This window comes from Cryptomeria japonica, chromosome 10, assembly GCF_030272615.1.
Source record: "Cryptomeria japonica chromosome 10, Sugi_1.0, whole genome shotgun sequence".
NCBI classification, from domain to species: Eukaryota; Viridiplantae; Streptophyta; class Pinopsida; order Cupressales; family Cupressaceae; genus Cryptomeria; species Cryptomeria japonica.
This window is the reverse complement of record NC_081414.1, coordinates 747,371,375-747,387,534: the sequence shown is the minus strand read 5'-3', so window position 1 is coordinate 747,387,534 and position 16,160 is coordinate 747,371,375.

The following is a 16,160-nucleotide window of genomic DNA, read 5'->3' as shown; positions in this document are numbered from 1 at the left end:
TTCCATTTCTCATTAATTTGCATTTCATTTGACATTTTTGAAAATTAAAATTTAAATCAAATTACATTTCTTGCTAATTTCCTATAGCACACGTAATTTTTCCTAACTTCCACTTGCTTTGAGTCTAACTCTCAATCACTTTTTTTTGACTAATAAATCAATTCAGCTAACTAATCAATCAAATTAGTCTTCTAATTAGTTAATTAATCAATCAATGTTGTCTAACTTCCAATCAATTCCCTTAACTTCTCAATCAATTCAGTTGATCTCTCAATAAAACCTAGTAAGCATCAACAATTCTCTCCCACCAAATTGTCACCCGAATCTCAGCTAAACTGATAGATTCAATTCTCAAATGTACTTCAACCTTCCAAACAATCCTTCCAAAATGTATAAATTTATCATCAATTTCCCCTTTCCAGCAACCACTACCTTCAAATTTTTGTGTTCATATCCTTCAAGTTTTTATAGCACAACTCTGAGAGCCTAATGTAGAGTAGGGGAAGGTACCAAAAACACACTAACAAAAAACATCCATCTCAATACAATGACTACCCAAACATGGAGATCTTTCTCCCAACTCACCTAACAACCTTGAGCCCTTAAGGAATAGGTCACATAGCATATTTTTGGAGTTATGGTTTCAAACACTTGTCTCACTTTCATAGCTAACTTCATAGGCTTTGTAACAACTTATTTACCCCAACCAATCAAGGGTTTGAAACTTTTAGACCCTTAACTCCAATAGTTCCTTCACAACCTAATAATCGACATGTAGCCCTTGATTTCTACTAAACTAGGGATAACCTCTAGTTTTGACTGATATCAACCAAAGGAAAGTATTTTTGAATACTCTTTTAGGCCTTCCACAACATATTCCAACCTTTCCTAGAGGTGTTTTGTAACAAAGGTCCAAAAGTGGTTTGCAACTTCTGTAATTAGGCCTAATTAGGCCACTTTTATAAAACAAGGACTCTAAATATTCACTAAAAACACTAAAAATCTTCATGAACAGTTCACACTTGCCATGTGGGGTTAGATTATGTGAAAGGAAATACAAGAGCAAGGAAAGAAAAACAAAATCCAAGTAAGTTTATTGATGAAGGAAATGTTACCAAGAGAAATGCAGAAACCTTGGAGCAATCATCCAAATGTGAAGAAGGAGGCACAAGAACTTTTGAAAGGGGAAAAGCAAAGAAAAACCCCTTGTAATATTATGAATGAGGCAATTCCTAAAATGTGTGTGTGTGTGAGAGAGAGAGAGAGAGAGAGAGAGAGAGAGAGAGAGAGAGAGAGAGAGAGAGAGAGAGGCTCTTTACAATAATATCATTAAGAAGAAATGAGAGAGGAGACATATCTTAAATAGAGACGAGGAGAGGAGTTACAAAGTAACTCCCAAATCTATGAATGCCACCATTCATAAAATGTGTGTGCCATGTGTCCACATCCTCTTATGGAGGAAATCTAATATTCCTTAATAAAGGAAAATAAAAGAAATGACTTGTCCTCACACATGTACTAGAGGACAAATTACATGTAGGAATTCCAAAGGAATATCCTAAACTAAATACAAATAAACCTAAGCCAAGTAAAGATTAAATATTCTAACACCCCCCCTTAAGCTTTACTTGGTGAGTTTACATCAAACCCTTCAATGGGTTGCAAGCCAAGATTTTTACAATGAAATTGGAACTTTTCTTTACAAAGTGGCTTGGTAAAAATATCTGCAACTTGGTCTTCCCCCTTGCAATAGAGGAGTGAAACTTGCTTGTCTTCAATTTGTTCTCTAATAAAGTGGTGTTTGAGAGAAATGTGTTTTGTCCTTGCATGAAAAATTAGGTTTTTAGCTAAGGCAATGGCACTTTGGTTGTTACAATACAATGGACTTGGTTCGTGTTGAGGTAGACCCAAATCTTCAAGTAGTCTTCTAAGCCACAAGACTTCTTTGGAAGCATTAGTGCATCCTTTGTACTCAACTTCAGTGGATCCAAGAGAGGTAGATTGTTGCTTTTTACTATTCCAAGAAATTGCTCTTGAACCAACAAAATAATAATTACCACAAGTAGATTTCCCATCATTGGGATCTCCACCTAGATCAGAATCAGTGAAACCTTTTAAAGTAAAATCAGAATTTGCATCATAAAACAAACCTACATTAATAGTTCCTTTAATATATCTAAAAATTGTTTTAGCAACTTTAAAGTGTGTTTGTTGAGGTTTAGACATGAATCTTGAAACCAAACCAACACTATAAGCAATATCTCGCCTAGTAAGAGTTAAATAATTCAAAGTTCCAACTAATTATCTATACAAAGTAGGATCAACAAGAGGAGTTTGCATATCAAGCATTAACTTAGTGCCTAATTCAATAGGAATTGAAACATGGTAAGCATCTTTCATTTTTAACTTATCTATGAGATCTTGAGCATATTTACTTTGAGATAAGAAAATTCCTTTAGAGGTTTGCCAAATTTGCATTCCTAAGAAATAATGTAAAAGACCTAAATCAATCATTTGAAATTTTTGATTAAGTTGAAACTTAATATTAGAAATCAAAGTATTGGAACTTGAAGTAAGAATCAAATCATCTACACACAAGATAATAATTATAATATCATCTTCACTATGTTTAATATACAAGTTAGGATCATTTTTACTTCTAATAAAGCCTTGTGAAAGAAAGAATGCATTAATCTTTGAATACCACTCCCTAGGAGATTGCTTTTATCCATAAATTAATTACTCTAATTTACAAACTAAGTGTGCATTACCTTCTTTAATAAAATCAAGAGGTTGAGACATAAATTTCCTCATGTAAATCACCATTAAGAAAAACACTTTTAACGTCCATTTGGTGAATAGGCCAATTCATTCTAGAAGCTAAAGCAAGCACAAGTTTAATTGTAGGCATTTTAGCAACAAGAGCAAAAGTTTCAGTATAATCTAAGCCTTCAATTTGAGAAAAACCTCTAGCAACTAATCTAGCTTTAAATTTACTAACTTGATTATTAGAATTCAATTTGGTTTTATAAATCCACTTGCAAGAAACAAGATTTTTACCATGAGGCAAGGGAACTAAATCCCAAGTTTGGTTAAAAATTAGAGTATCATATTCTTCCTTCATTGCTTTTTGCCAATGTGGTTAATTTTTAGCTTGATCAAATGTTTTAGGATCATTAGAATTCATAATAGTAGTCATTAAAGCATAATTACAATAATTAATTCTTCTAGCTTGAAGTCTATCCATTCTAGCTAAGTATTCATCACTATCTTGAATTAAGGATTTAAACCATTTAGGTCTTCTTATAGAAGTAATGGATTCATCACTAGAAGAAGAGTCATGAGGAGTAGAGTTATTATTATCATCATCACTATCACTAGACGGAATAGAAAGAGATGCATTAGGAGTAGGGTTAAGAGAAGGAGGTTGGTCCTCCACAAGCACAACTTTGCTTTCAGTAAGTTCACCATCCTCCACTTTAGAACAATCATGAATGCCTTTTTCTGCAATACAAACATCTCTTGCAACTTTTACCTTGTTAGTAATAGGATTGTAAAGTCTATAACCTTTAGTATTTTCATCATAACCAACAAAAATAAAAGGAGAAGATTTAGCATCTAATTTTTTTCTTTTCTCCTTAGGTTTGTGAACATAAGCTATGGAACCAAAAATTCTTAAATTCTGCAAATTGGGCTTTCTACCAGACCAAGCTTCTTCAGGAGTTTTATCTTTTAAGGCTTTGGTAGGTGTTCTATTAATTAAATAAGTTGCACAAGCCATAGCTTCAACCCAAAACTTGTAATCCATATTTTTTGCATGCAATAAACATCTTGCCATTTCCACAATGGTCCTATGCTTCCATTTCGCCACACCATTTTGTTGTGGTGTATAAGGAATGGTAAGCTCATGTTTAATTTTGAAATATTTCAAATAAGAATTAAATGCATTATTGGCATATTCTCTTCCATTTTTAGTACGAAGAATCTTAATTTTAGAACCAAATTGCCTTTCTACAAACATATGAAATTCAGTAAACACATCAAGCACTTGATCCTTACTATGAAGGAAATATATCCATGTTCTCCTTGAAAAATCATCAACAAAGGTAAGAGCATACCTTGAACCTTGGATGGAGGGATTCTCTTGGGACCCAAGAGATCACTATGAACTAAATGCAATTTAGTATATGCCCTCCAAGATTGACCACGAGGAAAGGGTTCCCTATGCATCTTACCACTCATGCAACCATTGCAAACAATTTGAGAAGGAACAATAGTAGGCAATCCATCAACCATATTTTCTTTTTGCATCAATGAAATATAATCACAATTGAGATGGCCAAGTCTTTCATGCCATATAGTAAAATCAACAGTAGTAAGCAAAGAATACTTTGTAGGAGCAAATTCATAGAATTTGAATAAGTTATCACTATCCATTTTAGCAGTAGCAATAACATGATTAGTTTTTGGATCAATGATATAACACATGCCCCTATAAAAGTTAATTTAATAATCTTGACAAAGTTTAGGAACTGAAATCAAATTTGATTTTAATTCATGAACATAAGGAACATCATGTAATTTCCCATTAGGAACATTCACATCACCAATAGCTTCAACTTTGCAAATATGATTATTAGCTAATTGAACATGAATATTAGAAGTATTTGGATGCAAAGATTCAAAACATTCTTTATGAGAAGTAACATGCTAAGATGCACCAGAATCAATAATCCACTCAAGTGGTTGAGAAATATTATAAGTACATGTAAATGCATGACGAGGTGAATTACCATAATTATTACCTTTCTTATAATGAGGTTTATGTTGTTGATTATTTTGATTATTTTGGTTCATGGGTTTTTTACCATTTTGCTTCTTAAAACAATTATTAGTAATATGTCCATCTTTCCCACAATATGTGCAATGGGGTCTTATTTGAGAATTATTCCTTTGATTATTGTATGAATTATTATGATTATTATTATGAGAATTGTTATGATAGGATTTAGAATGAGATTGATAATTAGAAGACTTGTGATTATTATTATTATTATGATTATTATTATTGGATCTAAAATTATTATTATTATTATTATTTTTAGACATAAAAGCATGTTCACTACTTTTAAGAGTACCAAATTGAATTAATTTAGCTTCTTCTTGACGTAATAAATTACGAAAAATATCATAAGTTAATTGAGTAGCTAAACTAGGAATAACAAGTTGAGCATGAATATTCGTAATAAATTGTTTAAATTGATGAGGAAGACATTTTTTAAGAATAAGATGAGTTAAACGTAAATCAGCTAGTGTAACTCCTAAACCACTTAATTGACTATTAATAGAATCAAACTTTAATAAGAATTCATCCATGGTTTTAAAATCTGTATACCTGAGATCTTCAAGTTGATCTTGAAGCTGAATTTTTCGGGATTCATTTGAGCTATCATAAGTTGTTTTTTAAATTTCCCAAGCTTCATATGCTTTTGTACAATTTCCAATTAGAACATACAAATCAGGAACCATTGAAATACCAATTAAACCAAGTGCTTGCTCATTTTGAGCCTTCCATCTATCTTGGTCGGCTTGAGGAGCAGTTGAAGCGGGCTATGAGGTTTTATCAGTAGCAACATCCAAAAGGTGTTTGAAACAAAAAATAAACAAGATATGTGTTTTCCACGAATGATAATTAGAACTATTTAACTTAATTTCAGGAATTAAAGTAGACATGATAGCAAAATAATGGTTAGTAAAAATTATCCCTTTTGATTATAAATGAAAAATAACTTGATTAAAATAGAATCAAATTGCAGTAATAACTTTAATATATATATCAAAAAATAATTATTTTCAAAAAATTAATAATAACTTTAAATTTAAAATCTTAAATATAAATTTAAACAAACTTTATTAAAAAAATTAAATCTTTATTATTAATAATAAAATAATTTATATTGAAAATTTTCTAAATTTTTTTATATATATTAAAACACTTTATATATTAAAATGTAAAATTCATAAACCTTTTTTAAACTTTTAAATTATATATATATATATATATATATATATATATATATATATATATATATATATATATATATATATATATATATATATATATATATATATATATATATATATATATATACACACTTTATAGAGTTCTTAAGCTTTTTTTTTTAAAAACGTGAGAAACAAGTATTGAATTTTTAAAGCTTTATAAAAAAACATTTTAAACTTTAAAATATATGTATAAATATGAAACTTATATTCTTTATAAACTTTTTTTATTATGTGAAAGGTTTAAACTTTTTAAATATTTTTAAACTTGAAGATATGTGTATGAAAAATTCAAACTTTAAGCACAGAGAGCAGATGAACAGAAAACGTAAGTACATACAGGAGATTGGCAAGAGGAGACAAATACTTGCAGAGGTGTTAAGATAGTGCAGAGTCGTTACAAGTTCTTTTTGAAGTAAGTTGTAGAGAGGCGTTATGGCAGAGGAGATAAAATTAGAAGAGAGAAGAGATTGCAGAAACGATATATGAGAATGCAACTTTGACTACAGTTCAATGTAGATCATGCAGTAGAAGAAAATAGATGATATCTCCAATATGAAAAGAGATGATTCAAAATGCAAAAGGTTCAAACAAACAGATTCTATATCTCAAGTTGATAAATATGCTAAAAAAAAGAACAACACAGGCAAAGGAGATATCAATACATAGATAAAATAAATATTGAAATAATAGAGATTGAAGCTTATTTGATATTTAATAATATGAAATTTATATTTATCCAAAAATCCGCAACTGAAATTGAAACCAGAGATCTTTGAAATTAAAGTTTGCACAAGAAGCGGTTAGAAAACACAGAGGTTGAAGTAAATGAAATAGATAGATTCAGATTTAAAATGAAATAAATTTAGATTTAATAGAATTATTTTAAACATATTTAAACAGAAAGATGAAAGATTTAACAAAAGATTGAAAAAATATAAAAAACAAATTACTACAACAAAGAGAAACATAAATAGTTTTTTTTTTGAATCTGCAAACATAAATTGTTAGAAAATATATAAACCAACAATAATTTGCCAGTGAAATAAAATTTTAGAACTTGCAAACAAACAGAGAAGCAACTGAATAATGCAAAATAATTTGGCAACAACCCCTCCAAACTGATAAATATAAATTATAGAATGCAGGAAAAGAGGTTAGAAATGGAGTTTGGCGGTAAACCTTCCAAACTAGTCACAATAAAAAAAACAGAAAGAAGAAACTTTTGTGGCAAGCCTTCCAAAGCCAAGACTTTAAACCAGAAAGAAGAAACTTTGGCGGAAAGCCTTCCAAAGCTTATTTAAAAAAAACAAAACTAGAATCTAAGAAGATTAAACCTGCAGGCAAACTTGTTAACAAGTTTGAAAGAAAATTAAAATAAAAACCCGCACAGTAGAAAATATTAGAGAAATAGCTTCTTCTCCTCTCAAGAATTCCTCCAAGAAGGTGAACTCCACAAAATGGTAAGCTTCATCAATCTCAACTTAAAACATGGATTACAACCTGCTCTAATACCATGAAAGGAAATACAAGAGCAAGGAAAGAAAAACAAATCCAAGTAAGTTTATTGATGAAGTAAATGTTACCAAGAGAAATGATAACTCACTCCTCTATTCAATAATGTAAGTCTCATGTCTGTATCACACTCTACAAGGCCATGCAAACCTCGAGATCAACAATAGACATAGTAAATTCACAGAAAAATAGAGTTGAATCTTATTGCTTGAAAAACCCGTTTTAACAACAACCTTTTCCTTGAGGTTTGGGAGGATTATTTAACATTTTTACATGAATTCCAATGGTCTCTAGCTGAAATTTAAAAACATGATCGTTCATCTTCCCCTTCTAACTAAAATTGTCATTGTTGCAAAAGAAACTTTACAACATTTTAAAAAAAGTTGACAACATTAACCAACCTGACTCCAAATGACTCAAAGACATCAAAAAATGGTCCTAATGGACCTTATTACATAAAAATATGACTTCAACCTACCAAAAGACCTTGACACATATTCACATCGAATTGTCACTATTCTAGGTGCTCCTGCACCATACACTCGACCTAAAAAAAGCTCATGTCCCATCAAGGTTGTACTGCAGTAGATTATGCTTCTTCACATCATGTTGGTCTTCAAATGCTCCTCCACTAGGTTATCCCTTCCACTCGATCATGTACTAAAAATTTGCATCATCCTTTACCCTTTTGAACTTGCTTTCACCTTGCCATTGTCTTATCCTTGCAAATTGATCTATTAGCTTCCTTCTACCCTATTCCTCATCAAAATTGGATGTTTCTCTTGTCTTCATACCTACAAAAAGGTCTTTATCAGATCTCCCATGAATGTCCTTCTTCCTTACCCTTGTTGCATATTGAAACTCATCCATTTGGTTTTTCCAAACAACCTTGTTCATTTCACTACTCATCTCCACATCTACTTTCAGGTTCTCTATCTTTAGGACCCCTTTGTAATTAGGTCCACAAACCTCTATCACTAAGACCTCTGTACTATGAGGGATATCATCTCTTTGCTGTCAGACTCTTGCTGCCTACCAACATCTTACCCAATCAGTGGACAAAGTATATTTCCTATCATGACCTCTCTAGGTCAATCTTCCCTTTCCTTTGTCACCAGGGTCTATGCCCCAAGAATATCTATCTCCTCATATTTATTAAAAAACTGTGTTGTCAGATTTACACACTTCTTGTTCCAACAATGGACAAAGAATTGTTTCTAGCTCAATCTCGTCATGCTTTTCTAAGCAATCTCACTTCTCCACAACCACTTCATCCTTTGTGTTCTCTTGACTGCATTTAACATCTTCCCATCATCTTCACCTTTTCCTTCCAACACTGAATCAATCTTCAATCTTACTATCCCAATACCTTTTTCATTTGCAATTGCTACACACCCTTCTTGTTTATCTTCCACAAGCTCCATAAATTCTTTCTTACCCAACATGATCACCCTTGCTGCCTTACTTTGTCCTTTATCCTCTTCCACCAATGGAGTCAATGTAAAAGAGATTCCATCCTTCTCAATCTGATAGGTGTTATTCCCTCCATCATATAAGGAATATCTTTCAAATTGCCATGGTCTCCCTAGTAATAAATGACACACTCATATGTATCACATCACACAATATGTTATCCTTGTAGCCACCAATATGAAACTCAACAATATATTTCTCCTTAACCAAAAAGAATGTTCATTATCCAACCAAGAAACATTATAGGGTGTTTCATGAGGTATCCTTGCCAGATTTAATTTATCAACCATTTCTTGTGACACTATGTTATCTATACTACTAGAGTCTACTAGTACCTTACATACCTTTCCATTGCACTTGCAGGCAGTTTTGAAAAGTGCTCTTCTTTGTATCATCTCCTTCTCTTCAATCAATTCCTTAACCAGGGTATTCCCTTTAGGCATCTTGTCCCTTCAACTTCAAAATGCAACTTTGCACCCTCAAAATATCTACTTCGTAATATTTGATACCACTTAATGCAGAGAAGGGGAAGGTACGAAAAAAACACTAACAAGAAACTTCCATCTCAACACAATGACTACCCAAACATGAAGATCTTTCTCCCAACTCACCTAACAACCTTGAGCCCTTAAGGCATAGGTCACATAGCACATTTTTGTGGTTATGGTTTTAAACACTTGTCCCACTGTCATAGCTGAATTCATAGAGTTTGTAACAGTAACTTATTTATCCCAACCAAACAAGGGCTTTATAATTTTAGAACCCTAACTCCAATAGTTCCTTCACAACCTAGTAACCGTCTTGTAGCCCTTGATTGCTGCTAAACTAGGTATAACTTCTAGTGTCTGTCTAACATCAACCAACGGGAAGTAGTTTTGAATACCCTTTTAGTCCTTTCGCATCATATTCCAACCTTTCCTAGAGGTGTTTTATAACAGTAGGTCCAAAAGTGGTTTGCAACTTCTGCAATTAGGCCTAATTAGGCCACTTTTATAAAACAAGCACCCTAAATATTCACCCCAAACACAAAAAATCTTCATGAATAGTTCACACTTTCCATATAGGGTCAAATTATGTAGTTTATTCCAACAATTCAACTCAATTTGTTGTTGCTTTACCAAACCCTCATCTAAACTAGCTTAGAACACATATATATCAAGCTAGGGCTCATACAAACCCATACAAACTCTTTTCCCCTGCTCCCAAAACCACCATGAATAATGAAAACACATGAAAACTGTCCATTTCACTATCACAATAATTTCACCAGTGGAATGGCTTGCAAAACATATTTTTGTTCCCAACCCTTTGAAACCCTAAGTAAATAGGCAGTCTGCAAAAAAATGCCTTTAAATCGCTTCAAACTTAATGAAAATTGATGCCACCACCACCAAATGGAAGATAACCCACTCCTCTATTTAATCATGTAAGTCTCATGTCCATACCACACTGTACGAGGCCATGCAGAGCTCAGGAATAACAATAGACACAATAAATTCATAGGAAAATAGAGTTCAATCTTATTGCTTGATCAACCAATTTTAACAACAACCTTTTCCTTGAGGTTTGGGAGGCTTATTTTACATGTTTACATGAATTCCAATGGTCTCTAAGTGAAATTAAAAAATATGACCGTTCATCTTCCCCTTCTAACTAAAATTGCCATTGTTGCAAAAGCAACTTTATAACATTATTAACAAAGTTGACAACATTAACCAAATTGAATCCAAATGACTCAAATACATCCAAAAATGGTCCTAATGGACCTTATTAAATCAAAATATGACTTGACCCTACCAAAAGACCTTGACCCATATTCACATCAAATTGTTTCCATTCTAGGTGCTCCTGCACCAGAGCTGACATCACACAAGGATTAGAAGAACAATAGGAGTCTCAATGCTCATGATCAATAATAGAATTCATTCATTTTGTTTAAATTATTTGTTGATTTAAGTAGTATACTCTCATTGGTTTGCATTTTGGAATTTTATAATAGAGCTTGGTTTAGTGGTTACTTAGCATAATCTATTATTCTCATGTTCTCTAATTTTGTGGACAACTATAATGTTAATGGTTTTTATGTTTATGGTGGTTTAACTAATATGGGAGATGTTAACCTTAAGTAAGATAGTGCACATAGAAGGATGAGAGCTATGGACTATATTATATAGTTCAAGAGAAGAAGGTCTATCAATGGTTGGGTGTAGTTTGAAATGATTGACTACATGTGGTCACTATTTCAACTAGAGTGACTTATAAGGTGCATACTCAATCCTATTTTGGAGGATACTCGACTTCAATGTTTGTGTTCTAGTAATAGTTTAAGGCTAGATAAAGCTATAAGTCTATGTGATATTTAGTGTGTCATCTTGTCTTGGAGTTCTTATCTTTTACATTTGGGTATGATGGAAGATGAGATAGTTATGGTGAAAGTGATGGTCACTAGGAAGTTATTATAAATATTCAATGAAATAATGGAGTCAATTGGTATAATATTGTTATACTATTGCTAGATATTTTATATTTTTTTGGATCATAATTTTTCTCTTGGAAGTTATATAAAAAGTGGGACAATGTTGGGATTAGGTGTGTTAGATACATTGATAGTCCTAGTATTTTAATTATTTATTTTTTATAATATTTTATGCATCTAAATAAAAAAAGGGTGTCTCACTTTGGTATCTATTTATCCATGTGTATGAAATATGTATAAGAATATGTAAGATCACTCTACTATGTAAGATGTGCAACATCATATATGACACTATAATTGTGTAAGAAATTCTATAACACAATAAGAGTACAATTTTAGGGAGTTAAGAAGTGGTTTATGAATCTTTATTGACTTATGATGCATGCTATGAAAGATCCTAGAGAATCATTCGAAAAAGGTTAAATGACATATGTTTTGCCAAAATTGAATCTAGGTCATGATAATTATTAATGTGTGGTATTTTAGGGCCTCTTTTGGGCCCTATGATGATGTTATTTTGTTGTGATTTCTAAGTCTCCTTGAATTTATATATTGGGGGATTGATACAGAGGCATTGCTAGATGTATTTTGTAGGAATGAACTATTGGAATTCCTATAGAGTAGCATGATGTTAATTTCCATGTTAAAGATTTTATAATTATATATTTTGAGTCATGCAGAATGAGGGGCTCACCAAGGGTTCTAGCTATGGAGGGTATTATTTGCACGACCCCATAGTATAGTTATAAGTCAACATTTATAATTACAATATGAGAGGGGTGCATATAACCCCCCCCTAGATGGCACCATTATAATTCTAGAAACTCTAACATTATCAAAGAGTATAACAGGACAATATTTATAAATATAACCTAATCAACATGGATTTTATGGCACATTGCCTAACAGGTATGGAAACCTATATTTTTTATATTGACAACCTCATTATTCTATCTAAAAATACAATATATTAGACACTAGTAAACAATTAATCTAAAATAAAAGTAGAAGAGAAATTCACATAACTGAATACACATACTTCTATTTAAATTGTTTATTAACTTAAGCAAGTGTTAAAGAGAAAGAAAGAAAAAATAATTGATTAAAGCAACCATTTCCTAAAATATCACACTCAATAGTAAAATACTTAGTAAAGTCTAAAAAGAAATGGGCCTCTAGTAGTTGATTGAGTTTATTCTTACTCTTCAACTGATGGTTCTAAAAAGAAATTGGCCTCTAGTAGTTGCATGAGATTTAATCTTATACCATTTCCTAAAATATCACACTCAATAGTAAAATACTTAGTAAAGTCTAAAGTGGCTAGAACTAGAGTGGTACACATAGCCTCTTTTTTTACATTCAAAATCATCCTTCTTCAATAGAGTTATAGGGGATGCTACCTTGCAATCATTGTTATTTATAGATCATCTATACTAAGTAGTGTGTCCTAGGAAGCTCCTCAAGTTCACAATGGTTTAAAGAATAGACCACTCTACCATATCCTTTGTTTTTTAGAACCAACATGTACTCCTTTATACGATACCATGTGACGTAATCAATTTTCCTCATTGAGTCTAAAACCACAGTTGGAAGGTTTACATAAAGTTGTAGATATTTTTGAGAACATGTAACAATTGATTTTCATGATGTAAACCTCAAAGTGGCTTCAAGATAAAATTAATCAAAACACGAAATATAGATGGAGAATTAGTATGACCCAATGATATCACTGGAAACTTATTATGACTTGAGTTATGAATCCTAAATGATGTCTTAGGAGCATCTTCTTTCTTCATCCAAACATGTTGATAAATTGATCTAAGGTCATTTCTTTATTAAATATATAGCTTCATTTAATTCATCTAGAAAATTAGTAATGCTTGGAATGGGAAATTTATTGTTGGTGGTGTACATGTTTAGAACTATATAGTCTAGAATTGATAGTGAAAAGAATCCCATGTAGCTTACTATATTTTAGACAATAACATAACTTTATATCATTATAGAGAATCAAAGTTTAACAATAGCTCATGCAGATCATATATAAATCTTAGGAGTTTTGCGTTAGGATTGATGTGCCATCTACCTTGTAAATTCTATTACATGGTTCCAACATCCTTGGAAAGTGTCTGAGAGCACTTAGGATGTATGAGAAAATATTTTGTAATATTTATTTGCCACCATTATTTTTAATGCATTCATAAAGGGGGATGGGTTACACTAGCAAGGATAATAGTGGGTTGTAAACACAAATAATTACTATTGATTTCAACACTTATGGATGCCTAGGATAAGATATTTAATGACCGAAGAAAATTAAAAAAAAGTGACCTATGGGCTTCTCCAAGTGGGAGTATGGAAGAGGCAACATGCATCTCTTTGTTTTTAGTTATTTCTTACATTTAATGTAATGTTTATCTTGCAAGTATAGGTGTCCACGTTGGAGGAAAAGTATTGGGAGTTGAATCAATGTCTTTTCAAGTTTTGTGGAGGCCCTCCAAGGGTTGTGGACATGTGTAATGAAGACTCTTCTTTGGAAAAATTTATTGGTTGTTTTGGAGCTCTTACCATTCTATAAATTCAACCTTTGGTTGTAGATTTTACGTGCAACAATTGAATGTAGTATTTAACTCATGACTATAGGACATAGCAAGCCTCTTGCAATTGAAGTGAGAGAGAAATCATGTATTTGTGTTGAGTGCATTGAGAGTTACACATATATTGTACAATGTGATAACGTTAGAGATGGATATGTTTCACAGTGAGAAATAAAACAATTAGTCACAATGCAACCTTAAAACGATATTGACATTATAGATATTCAAGATCCTCTATATTCAGTTGATTATGAATGTGTTTCTGATTTAGTAGTTACAGGTACGTGTATTTTATCTAAATGCAAAATTTAACTCCATTAAGTTTGTAAATCAAAATTTACTTTTGTACTATAAGTGATTGTAACTTGTGGTCTACAAGTGATGTTTTCGTTATGGTTGCAGGTCTTGACAACACGTAAGGTGTAGATTATTATCTGCAAAGATGCATGCAACCAAAATGCAAATTGCTACAAACAAAGGAAGATGGTGAAGGGAATTAATATCCCACTAGATCATTCCTTGTTGAAGGCACCTATTATCAACTAACATAGATAGATAAAAATAGAAACTTTGCCAAAAAGAGGTCATGGCCAACAAAAGTGGAGGTTTCTTATTGAAGATCATGAAAGGATCTTAGGGAGAATAAAATATAGAGATATTTAGTGTGTCATCTTGTCTTGGAGTTCTTATCTTTTATATTTGGGTATGATGGAAGATGAGATAGTTATGGTCAAAGTGATGGTCACTAGGAAGTTATTATAAATATTCAATGAAATAATGGAGTCAATTGGTATAATATTGTTATACCATTGCTAGATATTTTATATTTTTTTGGATTGTAATTTTTCTCTTGGAAGGTATATAAAAAGTAAGACAATGTTGGGATTAGGTGTGTTAGACACCTTGATAGGCCTAGTATTTTAATTATTTATATTTTATAATATTTTATGCGTCTAAATAAAAAAGGGTGTCTCACTTTGGTATCTATTTATCCATGTGTATTATATTGTATAAAATATGTATAATAATATGTAAGACCACTCTACTATGTAAGATGTGCAACATCATATATGACACTATTATTGTGTAAGAAATTCTATAACACAATAATAGTACAATTTTAGGGAGTTAAGAAGGGGTTTATGAATCTTTACCGACTTATGATGCATGCTATGAAAGATCCTAGAGAATCATTCTAAAAAGGTTAAATGACATATGTTTTGCCAAAATTGAATCTGGGTCATGATAATTATTAACATGTGGTATTTTAGGGCCTTGTTTGGGCCCTATGATGATGTTTTTGTTGTTGTGATTTCTAAGTCTCCTTGAATTTATATATTGAGGGATTGATATGGAGGCATTGCTAGATGTATTTTATAGGAATGAACTATTCGAATTCCTATAGAGTAGCATGATGTTAATTTCCATGTTAAAGATTTAATAATTATATATTTTGAGTCGTGGAGAACAAGGGGCTCACCAAGGGTTCTAGCTATGGAGGGGATTATTTGCACCACTCCATAGTATAGTTATAAGTCAAAATTTATAATTACACTATGAGAGGGGTGCATATAACCCCCACTAGATGGCACCATTATAATTCTAGAAACTCTAACATTATCAAAGAGTATAACAGGACAATATTTATAAATATAACCTAATCAACATGGATTTTATGGCACATTGCCTAACAGGTATGGAAACCTATATTTTTTATATTGACAACCTCATTATTCTATCTAAAAATACAATATATTAGACACTAGTAAACAATTAATCTACAATAAAAGTAGAAGAGAAATTCACATAACTGAATACACATACTTATATTTAAATTGTCTATTAAATTAAGAAAGTGTTAAAGTGTAAAAAGGAAAAAATAGTTGATTAAAGCAACCATTATATCAAAATCATTCAGTTTTCCATATAATACTTTAGAATTATAGATATATTAGCAAGCATTATTTACAAAGTTAGAATGCTCAAAATATTATTGCGAAGATGCTAAATACTTCAAAGGAAATCCTTGTAAAAAG